The following is a 13,948-nucleotide window of genomic DNA, read 5'->3' on the forward strand; positions in this document are numbered from 1 at the left end:
AAATGTGATGAATGGGTCTGGATACACATGGTAAAGTAAAAAAAAAAAATCATTCTTTGTGATGTTTTATAACTCGTGATTCTTCTGAATTCAGCTTTACATCAGCAAAGGCAGAAAATTAACCAAATGAAAATTTCAGCACGGTGGTGCAGTGGTCAGCACTGTCACCTCACAGCAAGAAGGTTCAGGGTTCGAGCCCCGGCTCTGGCACGGGATCTTTCTGTGTGAGTCCCCATGTTCTCCCTGTTCCTATGTGGGTTCTCTATGGTACTCCAGCTTCCTCCCACAGTCCAAAGACATCAAGAGGGGACGAGGCTGATTGATACTCTAAACTGACTGTAGGTGTGACTGAGAGTGTGAATGGTTGTCTGTCTCTATGTGTTGGCCCTGTGATGGACTGGTGACCTGTCCAGGGTGAACCCTGCCTCTCGCCTGAAGGCTGCTGGGATAGGCTCCAGCCCTCCTGCGACCCTTAACAGGACAAGTGGAAGAAAATGGATGGATGGATGGAAATTTTCAGCCTCATAATTGTGTGATTTTGCAGCTCATGTGTTGTCGTAATCGTTTTGACACTTATTCATCTTTGTCTCCTTGTATTTATTTATTTTTTTTAAATATTGTCGTGTGCACTACCTTAACCTTCTAACATTAACTGGTGTTAAAATCCTGAAAGAGAATTAATATTTTGCTCGTGACAGGAAAAACCAAGATAACTATGGGATGATGACACTAGTTGACTGTGTCCATATTTAACAACAATGGCTAAATTAGACACAACAGGAAGTGCATGTGTCAAGATGATGTAAAATCCCCAGCAATTCAGCTCCATCTGCTCTGTTTTCATGAAAACTGCACTTTCACATGATAAACTGTGTAAACTTTGCGTGAGCCCCAAATAATTACTGAGAATGGGACCAGACCAGAATATCACGTATGTGAGGTGGCCGTGACCTTGCCGTTTGACCTTTAGCCCCCAGAATCTTTTGTTCATCCTGGAGTTCCTTTGGACTATTTGATAAAAATTTCAAGCAATTGTCTCAAGGTGTTGCAGAGATATGACATTAACAAGAATGGGATGAACAACTCAAAAACACAAGGCCTTCCATCTATGCTTGTGTGAAGGCGTAGAAATGTATGCATGTGTACTTCCACACAAAAGCTAACAGCCCTTTTTAATTGCCTCTGCAACAGCCATGGACAAGATGTTTTCATTATGTTCCCCCATGATACTCATTCGACACGATATCTCAGGAGCACAGCAAACGTCCATCGTCATCTTCCGCTTATTCCTTACTAGTATCTAGTAGTACTGGAGCCTATCCCAGCGTCAACAGGCGAGAGGCAGGGTTCACCCTGGACAGGTCACCAGTCCATCACAGGGCCAACACATAGAGACAGACAACCATTCACACTCAGTCACACCTACAGTCAATTTAGAGTATCAATCAGCCTCGTCCTCTCTTGATGTCTTTGGACTGTGGGAGGAAGCTGGAGTACCAGAGAGAACCCACACAGGAACAGGGAGAACATGGAGACTCACACAGAAAGATCCCGTGCCCGAGCCGGGACTCGAACCTGGAACCTTCTTGCTGTGAGGTGACAGTGCTGACCCCTGCACCACCGTGCTGCCCGCACAGCAAACTTTTTCTTTTTCTTTTTTAAATTTGGCTTTTATGTCCACTGAGTCTCCAGGAGCATGTCAAGGTAACTGTCACCTAAAATTTACATGATGTCTTCTTCATGCAGTACGTAAGGAACACCTTGAGGGCACAAACATCCATTTAGGATTGATGGACTAACAGGTCCCAGTGAGAGGCACACCTCACAGAGGGATACAACCTAAATGCAGTGTTTCTAGTTTTCTTATTTTTGTTACTCCTTAATGATCTGGATTCTGAGATTCAAAACAGAGGTAACTCCAGGATTCGTCTGACAGCACTGACAAGAAATAAGGCTGAGGCGGAGGAGTACCCAAGCAACAAGTAAGTCAGCTAAGTTTTTCAAACATTTATACAGAGCGTGTTGGGTTGTTTAATTAATTGCATAACCACAGAATTTTGGGGCGCCAGAGGAAGTGGGTGACTTAAACGTTTGTGGAGTAATCAGAGGTTTCAGTTCCAGATAATCACTTTTGACCGAATATCTCATGGCTTTTCGTGAACAAAACACAAGCTTTTCCTGCTAAAGGAGCCAACCAAGTTGTTTCATTTCCTCATTCAGACAGTTTTGTCATTCATATCTTCAAATATTCAGTCAGCCTCAACTCAGAATAAAGTCTCTGCATATGGGATCTGATACTTGAAAAGCATTTCCAGACCTGAAAAACTAATTTAATTGGAAGGGCTCAAATAATGTATATTTTCAAGGCTGGTCCTGGTATTAGGGAGTAAAACATTCCAACAATTGATTAACTGACTGATATATATGTAGGAGTGGCTTTCCACACACATATGTGTGTGTGTGTCTGTATATGTATATATATTTATATGTGTATGCATATATATATATATATATACACACACACACAGTATGTATGTATATAATATATGGATTAATATTGTGGAATGATTTCTCAAATATGGTTCAAACCTTTGAGAGATGTATTCATAATCGTTGTCATAAAACAACCAAGGTAAGTGTGGAATCCAACTGCACCACCATATAGCAACAGCACTCATGCAGCTGCAATGACAACTGTCACTGATCTGAGCTCATTCACAGATTTACTGTCCTGGGATTAGTGGGGAAACCTTTAGTCCGTACGTCTCTCATGTGAGCGCACCTTTAGTGTATGCTTGGTACTTCTTTGCCTCGAATCACAAAAAATGGTGGATTCTTCTCATTTGAAACACTCAACCTGGTGAGTTTCAATATTGTTTTTATTGTCTTTGGAAACTTTGCTGACTTTGGTTTTGCATGTTGCCTGTTTCATGCTCTTCCTTGCTGCAGTCTTGTTGCCTAAATCCTTCTGCTGACTTATAAGGCTCTCAATGATAAAGCTCCATCCTATTTGAAAGAGCTCATTAGTCCCTACTGTCCTACCAGAGCACTCCGCTCCCAGAATGCAGGTCTTTTAGTGATTCCCAGTATCAGTAAAAACAGACTGGGAGGTAGAGCCTTTAGTTACCGGGCTCCTCTACTGTGGAACCAGCTCTCTCCATGGGTCAGAGAGGCAGACACTCTGACTACGTTTAAGTCCAGGCTTAAGACCGTCCTCTATGACAGAGCTTTCAGTTTCTGCTATAGGCTTAGACTGCTGCGGGACACATCAGGTTACATGGAGCCCTCTCCTCTCCTCTCCTCTCCTCTCTTCTCCCCTCCTCTCCTCTCCTCTCATTTTGAACAGTCATTGTCATTGTCTGTTGCACTTTGTAGTTTGGCCTTGGTGTCTTGCAGTCTCTCTTTGTTTCCACAGATCCACCGGAGCTCCATCTCTCTGCACCAACCACCACCTCCATCGCCCTCCTACCCCCCCCCCCTTTTTTTCCTTGCTGTTAAACTGGCCTGGCCATGAACCAGTCTGCCATCCAGTCCCCCATCAAGCTGGCTTGCTCTCCCTGCCTCCCCTTCCAGAAGCTTCCTTCTTCAACTGTTATTAACATTTACATGTTTCTCACATTCTGCATTGTAAACTGTTGCCTTCTCTGTAACAACATCTACTGCACGTCTGTCCGTCCTGGGTGAGGGATCCCTCCTCTGTTGCTCACCCTGAGGTTTCTCAGATTTTTCCCTGTTAAAAGGGTTTTCTATGGAGTTTTTCCTCAGTTGATGTGAGGGTCTAAGGGCAGAGGATGTTGTTATGATGCCATGTGAAGCCCTTTGGGACAAACTGTTTTTGAAAATGGGCTCTACAAATAAAATTGCCTTGGCTTGCCTTGACTAATTAACATACAGTATTTAATTAGTTAGATGTGAGTTTTGACTCTTGGTTGTTATGTGGTAGACCTAATATGGGTTGAGGAAAACTCCGGACAATGTGCAGTGTTGAATTGGGTGATCTGTATCAAAGTTTGCCTTGTTGGCCAACTCTGACCTTATATTGGTCTCATCGCCTTCTATATCTGCCATATTTTCACTCAGAACCACCTGCTGTGCTATTAACATAACTATTAACTAACTAGTTTCTCTCTCTCTCTCTCTCTCTCTCTCTCATTCACACACACACACACACACACACACACACAGCCCACTCAACCAGACAAATATGCACAAAATTAAAGCAAGTCACTTTATCTGTACTTCAAAAAAGTGTTCAAATAGCAGTATCTGCTGATTAGATCAGTTTGCCAATCTAGAAAGTTTCTTAGTACCTTCCTCTCCTGGGGAACCGTCTCCCAGTTTCAGTCCAGGATGCAGACACCCTCTCTACGTTTAAGAGCAGACTTAAGACCTTCCTGTTGGATAAAGCTTATATAGTGGCTTGGAAAAGTATTCATACCCTCGAACTTTTCCATATTTTGTCATGCTATGACCACAATCATAATTATGGTTTATTGGAATTTTATGTGAACATTCAACACAAAGTGGCACACAGTTGTGAAGTACAAAGAAAATAATAGGACACAAATTTTTTTGCACAAATAAAATAAACAGAACGGTGTGCAAAAGTATTCAGCCCCACAGAGTGAATATTTTGCTGAACCACCTTTTGCTGCAATGAGTCTACTGAGGAATGTCTCTACCAGCTTTGCACATCTAGAGACTGAAATTTTTGCCCATTATTCTTTGCGAAACAGCTCAAACTCAGTCAGATTAGATGGAGAGCATTTGTGAACAGCGGTTTTGAGATCTTGACACAGATTCTCGATTGGATTCAGGTCTGAACTTTGACTGGGCCATTCTAGCATGAATATGTTTTGTTTTAAACCATTCCATTGAATCCCTGGCTTTATGTTTAGGGTCGTTGTCCTGCTGGAATGTGAACCTCTGCCCGAGTTTCAAGTCTTTTGCGGACTCCAACAGGTTTTCTTCCAAGATTGCCCTGTATTTGGCTCCATACATCTTCCCATCAACTCTGATCATCTTCCCTGTCCCTGCTGAAGAGAAGCACCCCCAGAGCACGATGCTGCCACCACCATGTTTGACAGTGGGGATGGTGTGTTCAGAGTGATGTGCAGTGATAGTTTTCTGCCACACAAAGCATTTTGCATTTAGGCCAAAAGTTCAATTTTGGTCTCCTTTGACCAGAGCACCTTCTTCCTCATGTTTGCTGTGTCCCCCACATGGCTTCTGGACAACTGCAAACAGGACTTCTTATGGTTTTCTTTTAAGAGTGGCTTTCCTCTTGCCACTCTCCCAGAAAGGTCAGATTTGTGCAGTGCACACACAGTTGTTGTCCTGTGGACAGATTCCCCAACCTGAGCTATGGATAAGCAGTATAGAAAATGGAAGGGTTGAAGGAGTGTGGTACTAGACCTTGTCTACTTGTAAACTATCATGAGATAACTTTTGTTGGGATTTGGCATGATACAAATAAAACTGATGACTGAATATTAGGGCATACATCATTAACAATGACAGCAAAAAGTCCTGTGTTATTACATGTCTGTTGTGTTAAACAAAGCAACTTGTTATTCATAGTAGTTAAACACGTAGGTTTATTTTGACATAGATTTCTATGTTTATTTTTTATATATGAATAGATGTTTCAGATCAGACATAGTCTGAAACAGCCTTTACAGCAGTTCAAATGTATTAGTAAAAACACGTGAGTCATTTATGACACATCCTGGGAAGTTAAATGACTGTTGTTGGTGTCACTACTTTGCCCATTTCAGGAGACACAACAACATTAATATCTGAGAATCATAGTTGCAGTGACCCATCCATCATCAGCTTCCGCTTAGTCCTTACTAGTAAGGGTCGGGGGGGGGGGGGGGGGCTGGAGTCTATCCCAGCATCTACGGGCAAGAGGCGGGGTTCACCCTGGACAGGTCACCAGTCCATCGCAGGGCCAACATACAGAGACGAACAACCGTTCACACTCACATTCATACCTACGGTCAATTTAGAGTATCCAATCAGCCTCGTCCCCAATTGCATGTCTTTGGGAGGAAGCCTGAGTACCCGGAGAGAACCCACACAGGAACAGGGAGAACATGGAGACTCCACACAGAAAGATCCCGCGCCCGAGCCGGGACTCCAACCCGGAACCTTCTTGCTGTGAGGCCACAGTTCTAACCACTGCACCACGATGCAGCCCTAGTTGCAGTTACGTCATCTGAAAATACATCAATGGCCATTGTACCACACTGCACTGTACATGAATCATACAGTGGAGATGACATTTTAGATCTCTGTTTAGCTTCAGTCAACTTTGAAAAAATTTTGTTAAACCTGGACATCTCATACTGCGGGTGTCAGCAACCTGTCAGTTACAATCAACGAGATGACCTTTGAGAGATTTCAATTGGATCCGGCCTGTTTTCATAAAATTACAAGGTCAGGGATGGATTGTAGAAATTTTTTGGTCCCTTTATTTATCTCAGCACCTGTGTCACCTCAAGACCACAGGCGGGACTCTTCTCATACCTCCCCAGAGAGCCAAGCCCACCCTGCGAGGGAACAAATTCAATGGCCCAAGATGGCAGACACCAAGGAATGGCACCAACTACACTAAGATCTTGACAAAGTGCTGGAAGCAACACTAGCAGGAACAGCCAAAAAGAAAGTCAGTACACTAACCACCATAACATACAATCTGGTAAGGGAGCATTTTGGATTGGAGGACAAGAAGGCTAACATCAAGACTGCACAGCAACCAAGCAGAAGAGAAATGGAAATCCATCGCTTAAGGGAAGAAATCAAGACACTCAACAAGTGCTTCAAAGGAGCCCTGGTCGATGAACAATTCAATAACTCTCACACAGCATTTCACTCTCTTTTTTCCTCTCAGCGATGCTCCAGAGTGAAGCTCAGTCACCCCGCAGACTTTTAACACACACGTTAACACACACAAACTCAAACTCAACCATATAGAACATTTAACGAGCACAGATATAGTCAGTCAAAGTCAGATCTGCTTAATTGTCCTCAGTCAGGGAATGATTCTATACAAGCATTTATTTTGTTTGTATTTTGTGTCCTAATTCCGAGGGATTTTCCCCTGTGTGTTCAGGAGATTTATGGAGTTTGCTATTGTTTTCAACTGAATAGTTTACTGGAAGTTGGAGTGACTGGCTGATCAGACCAGTCACTCCAACTTGTGACCTCAGTTTTCTCCTTTATGAACTTTTGTATGTGTTGGAAATTTGAGAGGTCTATAATTCACTCTTAGCTAGGAGCTCTACACAGATATTATAATTTGATTTCAATATTGATTGTGGTTGCCCCAACTAGGACTGAGGATCTGACTGATAAGGGGAACTTGAACGCTCAGGTCGCAGCTTAGGTGTCCTTGCACCACCACTATGATTCATCTGACAGGTTCAGTTCACTCCTTGACGAGTGGGTGAGACGTGACTCTCCTCCACACATGATTATTACTAAGTGAGTACAGTTGGGTTAGGGTTTCCCAGTTAAGAATATTGCTGCCCAACAGACTCACCATAGCTACTGGAGCGCTCAGTATTTAACCAGGTCTCTGAACATCTGCGGAACAACAACCTACTTGACTCTTTTCAGTCTGGCTTCAGGTGTGACCACTCCACTGAGACTGCACTCCTGTCAGTCACTGAGTCACTGAGACGAGCTCGAGCTGCTGGTCAGTGCTCTGTCCTACTTCTGCTGGACCTGTCTGCTGCCTTCGACACGGTGAACCATCACATTCTCCTCTCCACACTCTCTGAGCTCGGCATATCTGGTTCTGCCTTGTTGTGGTTCAAGTCCTACCTCACAGGCAGATCCTTCAGAGTGTCATGGCGAGGAAAGGTGTCTAGGTCACATGGCCTATCGACTGGGGTTCCTCAGGGGTCAGTGCTTGGTCCCCTTCTCTTCTCTCTGTACACCACCTCACTTGGTGCTGTGATCCGCTCCCATGGCTTCTCCTACCACTGTTATGCTGACGACACTCAGCTTTTCCTCTCTTTTCCACCTGATGACAGAACGGTCTCAGATCGTATATCAGCGTGTCTGGCTGATATCTCCACATGGATGAAGGAACGCCACCTTCAACTGAATCTCTCTAAGACTGAACTTATGGTCTTTCCAGCTTTTCCATCTGTTCAGCCTCAGGTCAGTGTCCAACTTGACTCGAGCCTACTTGCGCCCACAAACTCAGCCAGAAACCTGGGTGTCATGATTGATGATCAGCTGACCTTTAAGGTTCATGTGGCCTCAGTTTCTCGGTCTTGCCGTTATGCCCTTTACAGCATCAGGAAGATCAGACCCTTCCTGACCCAACAGACCACACAGATTCTGGTTCAGGCTCTTGTCATCTCACACATTGACTACTGCAACTCTCTTCTGGCAGGCCTCCCTGCATGCTCATTCAAGCCTCTGCAGATGATCCAGAATGCAGCAGCACGTCTGATCTTCAACCAGCCCAAAAGGGCACGTCACCCCGCTGCTGGTTTCTCTTCACTGGCTTCCAGTGGCAGCCAGGATCAAATTCAAGGCACTTCTCTTGGCTTACAAAACAATCACAAGAACGGCTCCAGCCTACCTGGAATCCCTGATCCAGGTCTACTCTCCTTCTCGCCCACTACGCTCTGCATGCGAAAGACGCCTGGTGCTTCCAGCCCAGCGCTGCTCCAAATCTCTAGCCAGACTCTTCTCTTCTGTCGTTCCCAAATGGTGGAACGAACTACCGAACTCTGTGCGTTCTGCTGAGTCCCTTTCTACTTTTAAGAGACAATTGAAGACTCAATTGTTCAGAGAGCACTTAGGCACTGAACCTGACTCTTCTCCTCTTTGTCCTGTGGGGTAGAATAAGTCAGAGGGTCCAAGACCCAGCACTTAGTGATTATGTAGCACTAACTGTGTTGTGTGATGTTGTATGTCTGTTATATAAAAAAAAAAAAAAAGGGAGGGGGGGCGACACTTCGTCTGCCGCTAGATGGCAGTACCTGTGACCAAATCACAACTGAAGCACTTGCGCTTCCTATGGACTTTTCCTTAATTAGGTCTAAATTCTTGCTTGTGTTGTACGTCGCTTTGGACAAAAGCGTCTGCTAAATGAAATTGTAGAATTGTAGAATTGTAGCTACACTGTTTTACAGACTACCTGCGATGCGGTTGGTCTGTCACACACAGCGTTGTCATACGGTGCGCTTTCCCACGTAAAAATACTAGTTCCTCAGCCCGCAGTTATCACTGCTCACTTCCAGAGGGCCCTGGTACCGGTCTTGTCACAATATCACAGCACTTCACAAAATTCTCATTTCATCAGCATGTATCACTCCTGTGGCGGACAGCTCGTCTCTTGTAACAAACTCTTGGGACCCAACCCGTCTCTCGTTTTTACTCAACCAGCTTGTCTTCAACCACAGTGACTGGCCAGCCTCACCGCCAGATATGCCCAATCAGCCAAAACAAGAATACACACACAAAAACCTGCGTTGTTCAAGCCGTCTAAGCACCTTCCGTGCTTTTCTCATAAGCCCTGAGCACCGTCTGTGCTCGTGCTTCTCATAAACACATAAAAAAAATAAACACAATAAACTTCACTTTTGTCACAATTTGCTGGCAGCACCTCCACATGTGTTGGTTCATCCGGGACCTGTGACACCCCCCCCCCCCCCCCCATCTCTTCCAACAATTTTCAGATACTTTTCACCCAATAGCCTTAAATCAAGGGTGTAGTAGGAAAACTCTTTAATCAACAATTCATTTTGAGTGCATGGGGGACGGCATTCAGGACACCTGTTCGAGGACATTTAGACAGGCTGCTTCTCTAATTCTTGTTTATGTAAAAAAAAACTGTTGTTGTTTATCTCTAGATTATTGTCGTGATCACTGGTTGTGAGGAATTTGGTGTTATTGTCGTGATCACTGGTTGTGAGGAATTTGGTGTTGGTGTTACTCCGTACAGGCAAGACAAGGCAAGCCAAGGCAATTTTATTTGTATAGCCCGTTTTCACAAACAGTTTGTCTCAAAGGGCTTCACATGGCATCATAACAACATCCTCTGCCCTTAGACCCTCACATCGACTGAGGAAAAACTCCATAGAAAACCCTTTTAACAGGGAAAAATCTGAGAAACCTCAGGGTGAGCAACAGAGGAGGGATCCCTCACCCAGGATGGACAGACGTGCTGTAGATGTTGTTACAGACAAGAAAACAGTTTACAATACAAAATGTGGGAAACATGGAAATGTTAATAACAGCTGAAGAAGGAAGCTTCTGGTAGGGGAGGCAGGGAGAGCAAGCCAGCTTGATGGGGGACTGGATGGCAGACTGGTTCATGGGAGGGGACCGCGGGCCAGTGTAACAGTAGGGGATAAAAGGGGGGGGGGGGGGTGATGCAGGCGGCGGTTGGAGCTCTGGTGGATCTGTGGAAACACAGAGAGACTGCGAGACACCAAGGCCAAACTACAAAGTGCAACAAGTAATGGTAATGACAGTTCCAAAAATGAGAGGAGAGGAGGAGAGAGGGGGAGAGGAGAGGAGAGGAGAGGAGAGGAGGGAAGGGCTCCATGTAACCTGATGTGTCCCCCAGCAGTCTAAGCCTATAGCTGCATAGCTATCAATGGTTCAGAGCTACCCGAACCAGTCCTAACTGAAGACTCTGTCATAAAGGAAAGTATTAAACCTGGACTTCAACGTGGTTAAAGTGTCTGACCCATGGAGAGAGCTGGTGTAGGAATTAAATTAACAGATACTGTGGATTAGGAGAATTAGTCTCAGAAAGCATTTTGTCAATCGCATGAGTTTCTATGGCCATCTCCTGACCTCAAGGAACAAATGGACAACAGTCGCAGACAGGATGAAGGGGGGGAGGTGAGAAGCAGCAGATGAACAGGTGATACAGTCATTGCTGTGATGGGGAAACCCTCTGCCCTTTGTTGTTGAATGGTATAAAGGTTGAGACATTGAAAAGATCAGGAGAGAACATTCAGCAAGAGTCTTCTCTCCATGCTGCATGTATTAAAGAGACTTGATTCATCACACCGAGTTTGTGATTCTTCAGAGAATTAGCAACTCTCAACGATCTACAAGGAGAATTTCCCTTACACTGGTTCCACAGTAGAGGAGCCCGATAACTAAAGGCTCTACCTCCCAGTCTGTTTTTAGAGATACTGGGAATCACTAAAAGACCTGCATTCTGGGAGCGGAGTGCTCTGGTAGGACAGTAGGGACTCATGAGCTCTTTCAAATAGGATGGAGCTTTATCATTGAGAGCCTTATAAGTTAGCAGAAGGACTTTGAAGTCGATTCTAGATCCTACAGGAAGCCAGTGGAGAGAAGCTAAAGTGGGAGAGATGTGTTCTCTCTTCTTAACTCCCGTCAAAACCCTCGCTGCAGCGTTCTGGACCAGCTGGAGACTCTTTAGAGAGTATTTAGGACATCCTGACAGGAGAGAGTTGCAGTAGTCCAGCCTAGAAGTGATAAATGCATGCACCAGTTTCTCAGCATCACTCTGGGAAAGGATATTCCTCATCTTAGCGATACTTCGCAGATGGAAGAAGGCGGTCCTAGTCACATGCTTTATGTGGGAGCTGAAGGAAAGGTCCTGGTCAAAAATGACCCCAAGGTTCCTTGCAGTTGTTCTCGGAGTTAGGGTGATGCCATCTAGAGTAGTGATCCGATTAGAGAGTGTGTCCCTGAGGTGTTTAGGTCCAAACACGATGACCTCAGTTTTATCTGAATTTAGCATTAAGAAGTTAGAAGACATCCAGGATTTAATGTCTTTTAGGCAGTCTTGCAGATGAGTTAGCTGGCTTGTGTCGTCTGGCTCCATCGACAAGTAGAGTTGTGTGTCATCTGCATAACAGTGGAGGTTGATCGAGTGCTTCTGGATTATGTCACCTAATGGGAGCATGTAAAGAGTGAAGAGAATCGGTCCTAAAACTGAACCCTGTGGTACACCATATGTAACTCTGCTATACTCAGAATGGTCATTATTAACATTAACAAACTGAAACCTGTCAGATAAGTCGGACTTAAACCATTTTAGGGCAGTTCCTTTAATCCCAATATCATGGTCTTGTCTCTGTAGCAGAATGCTGTGGTCGATGGTGTCAAATGCAGCACTGAGGTCCAAAAGGACAAGCACAGAGACAAGACCTCTGTCTGAAGCTATAAGAAGATCATTAGAGACTCTGACCACTGCTGTTTCAGTGCTATGGTGTTCCCTGAATCCAGACTGGAAGGCTTCAAAGAGCTCGTTGCTGTGCAGATGTTCATGTAGCTGCTCCAGGACAACCGTCTCAAGGATCTTGGAGATGTAGGGGAGGTTGGATATAGGCCTATAGTTGGCTAACACATCTGGGTCAAGAGAAGGTTTTTAAGTAAAGGGTTGATGACAGCGACCTTAAAGGCCAGTGGCACATAACCTGTGACTAAGGAAAGATTAATTTGATTTAATATGGACGTGTTGACTAGAGGGAAGGCATCCTTAAGGAGGCTTGTTGGGATGGGATCCAGCAGACAAGTGGCTGACTTGGAGGAAGTGACTGCAGAAGTTAATTCTGACAGGTCGATGGGGGAGAAGCTGTCCAAGTATGCACCAAGTCTGGGAGGTGCTTCTATGGGGGCTGTAGTCTGTCCTCCATTACTGGCAATCTTTGTTCTAATATTCACAATCTTTTCAGTAAAGAAAGAAAGGAAGTCGTTACAGCTGAGAATTGGGGGGATGCATGGCTCAACAGCACTATGGTTCTTGGTGAGCCTGCCCACGGTACTGAAGAGGAACCTGGGGTTGTTCTTATTCTTTTCTATCAGGGACGAGTAGTAAGCGCTTCTGGCATTACGGAGTTCTTTTTTATATATTAATAAACTCTCCTTCCAGGCTTGGTGGACTTCCTCGTGCTGGTTGGAATGTGTCTTCCTTTCCAGTTGTCTGGTCTTCTGTTTTAAGGCACGCAGCTCTGGGCTGTACCAGGGAACTATTCTTTTTTGGTTGATAACCTTCTTTTTCAGGGGAGCTACGGCATCAAGTGTCCCAAGGAGTGCTGCTGCAGTGCTGTCCACAAGATAGTCTACCTGGGTGGGGTGTGTACAGACACATGGTGTTTGCATGTAAACTTATCAACCTCTCCTAAACTGACACTTTAACACACACACACACACACACACACATTCTAATTTGGTCTCCAGTCTATTTGTGGATGTGACATTCAAGCATCCCGGTCCATTCACACTCCTCTTTGCTGCAGACCACGCGTGTTTATCACTGCATTACATGCATGTGAACACAGAGACATTCCTTCTCTCACACATACACATCTGCCTAATGGTTACGTTCTTTAGTTAGATCATAAGTTAGGTTGTACAATGTATTTGTCTTTTATTTTGGAAATAAACAATGAAATAGATGGTACTTTTGATGTTGCACAAGAGTGAAAAATATGCAGATTTCTTATTTGCCAAGAACTCAAAAATCCTCACGTTGAATATCAGAATGATTGCATGAATATCAGTGTGATGTTCCTAACTTGCTTCCACTGCCCTCCACCCCAAGAGAAGAGGCAAATCATACCAAATTAAGGATAAAGAAATGTTTATTTATAGATAAAGCTGGCAGCACGGTGGTGCAGTGGTTGGCACTGTCACCTCTCAGCAAGAAGGCTCCAGGTTTGAATCCTGGCTCGGGCACTGGATCTTTCTGTGTGAGTCTCCATGTTCTCTCTGTTCCTGTGTGGGTTCTCTCTGGTACTCCAGCTTCCTCCCACAGTCCAAAGACATCAAGAGGGGACGAGGCTGATTGATACTCTAAATTGACTGTAGGTGTGACTGTGAGTGTGAATGGTTGTCTGTCTCTGTATGTTGGCCCTGAGATGGACTGGTGACCTGTCCAGGGTGAACCCTGCCTCTCACCCTGTAGCCGCTGGGATAGGCTCCAGCCCCC

This window comes from Aulostomus chinensis, chromosome 6 (genome assembly GCF_037954235.1).
Source record: "Aulostomus chinensis isolate RoL2024-O1b breed Wild chromosome 6, RoL_Achi_v1.0, whole genome shotgun sequence".
Lineage (NCBI taxonomy): Eukaryota > Metazoa > Chordata > Actinopteri > Syngnathiformes > Aulostomidae > Aulostomus > Aulostomus chinensis.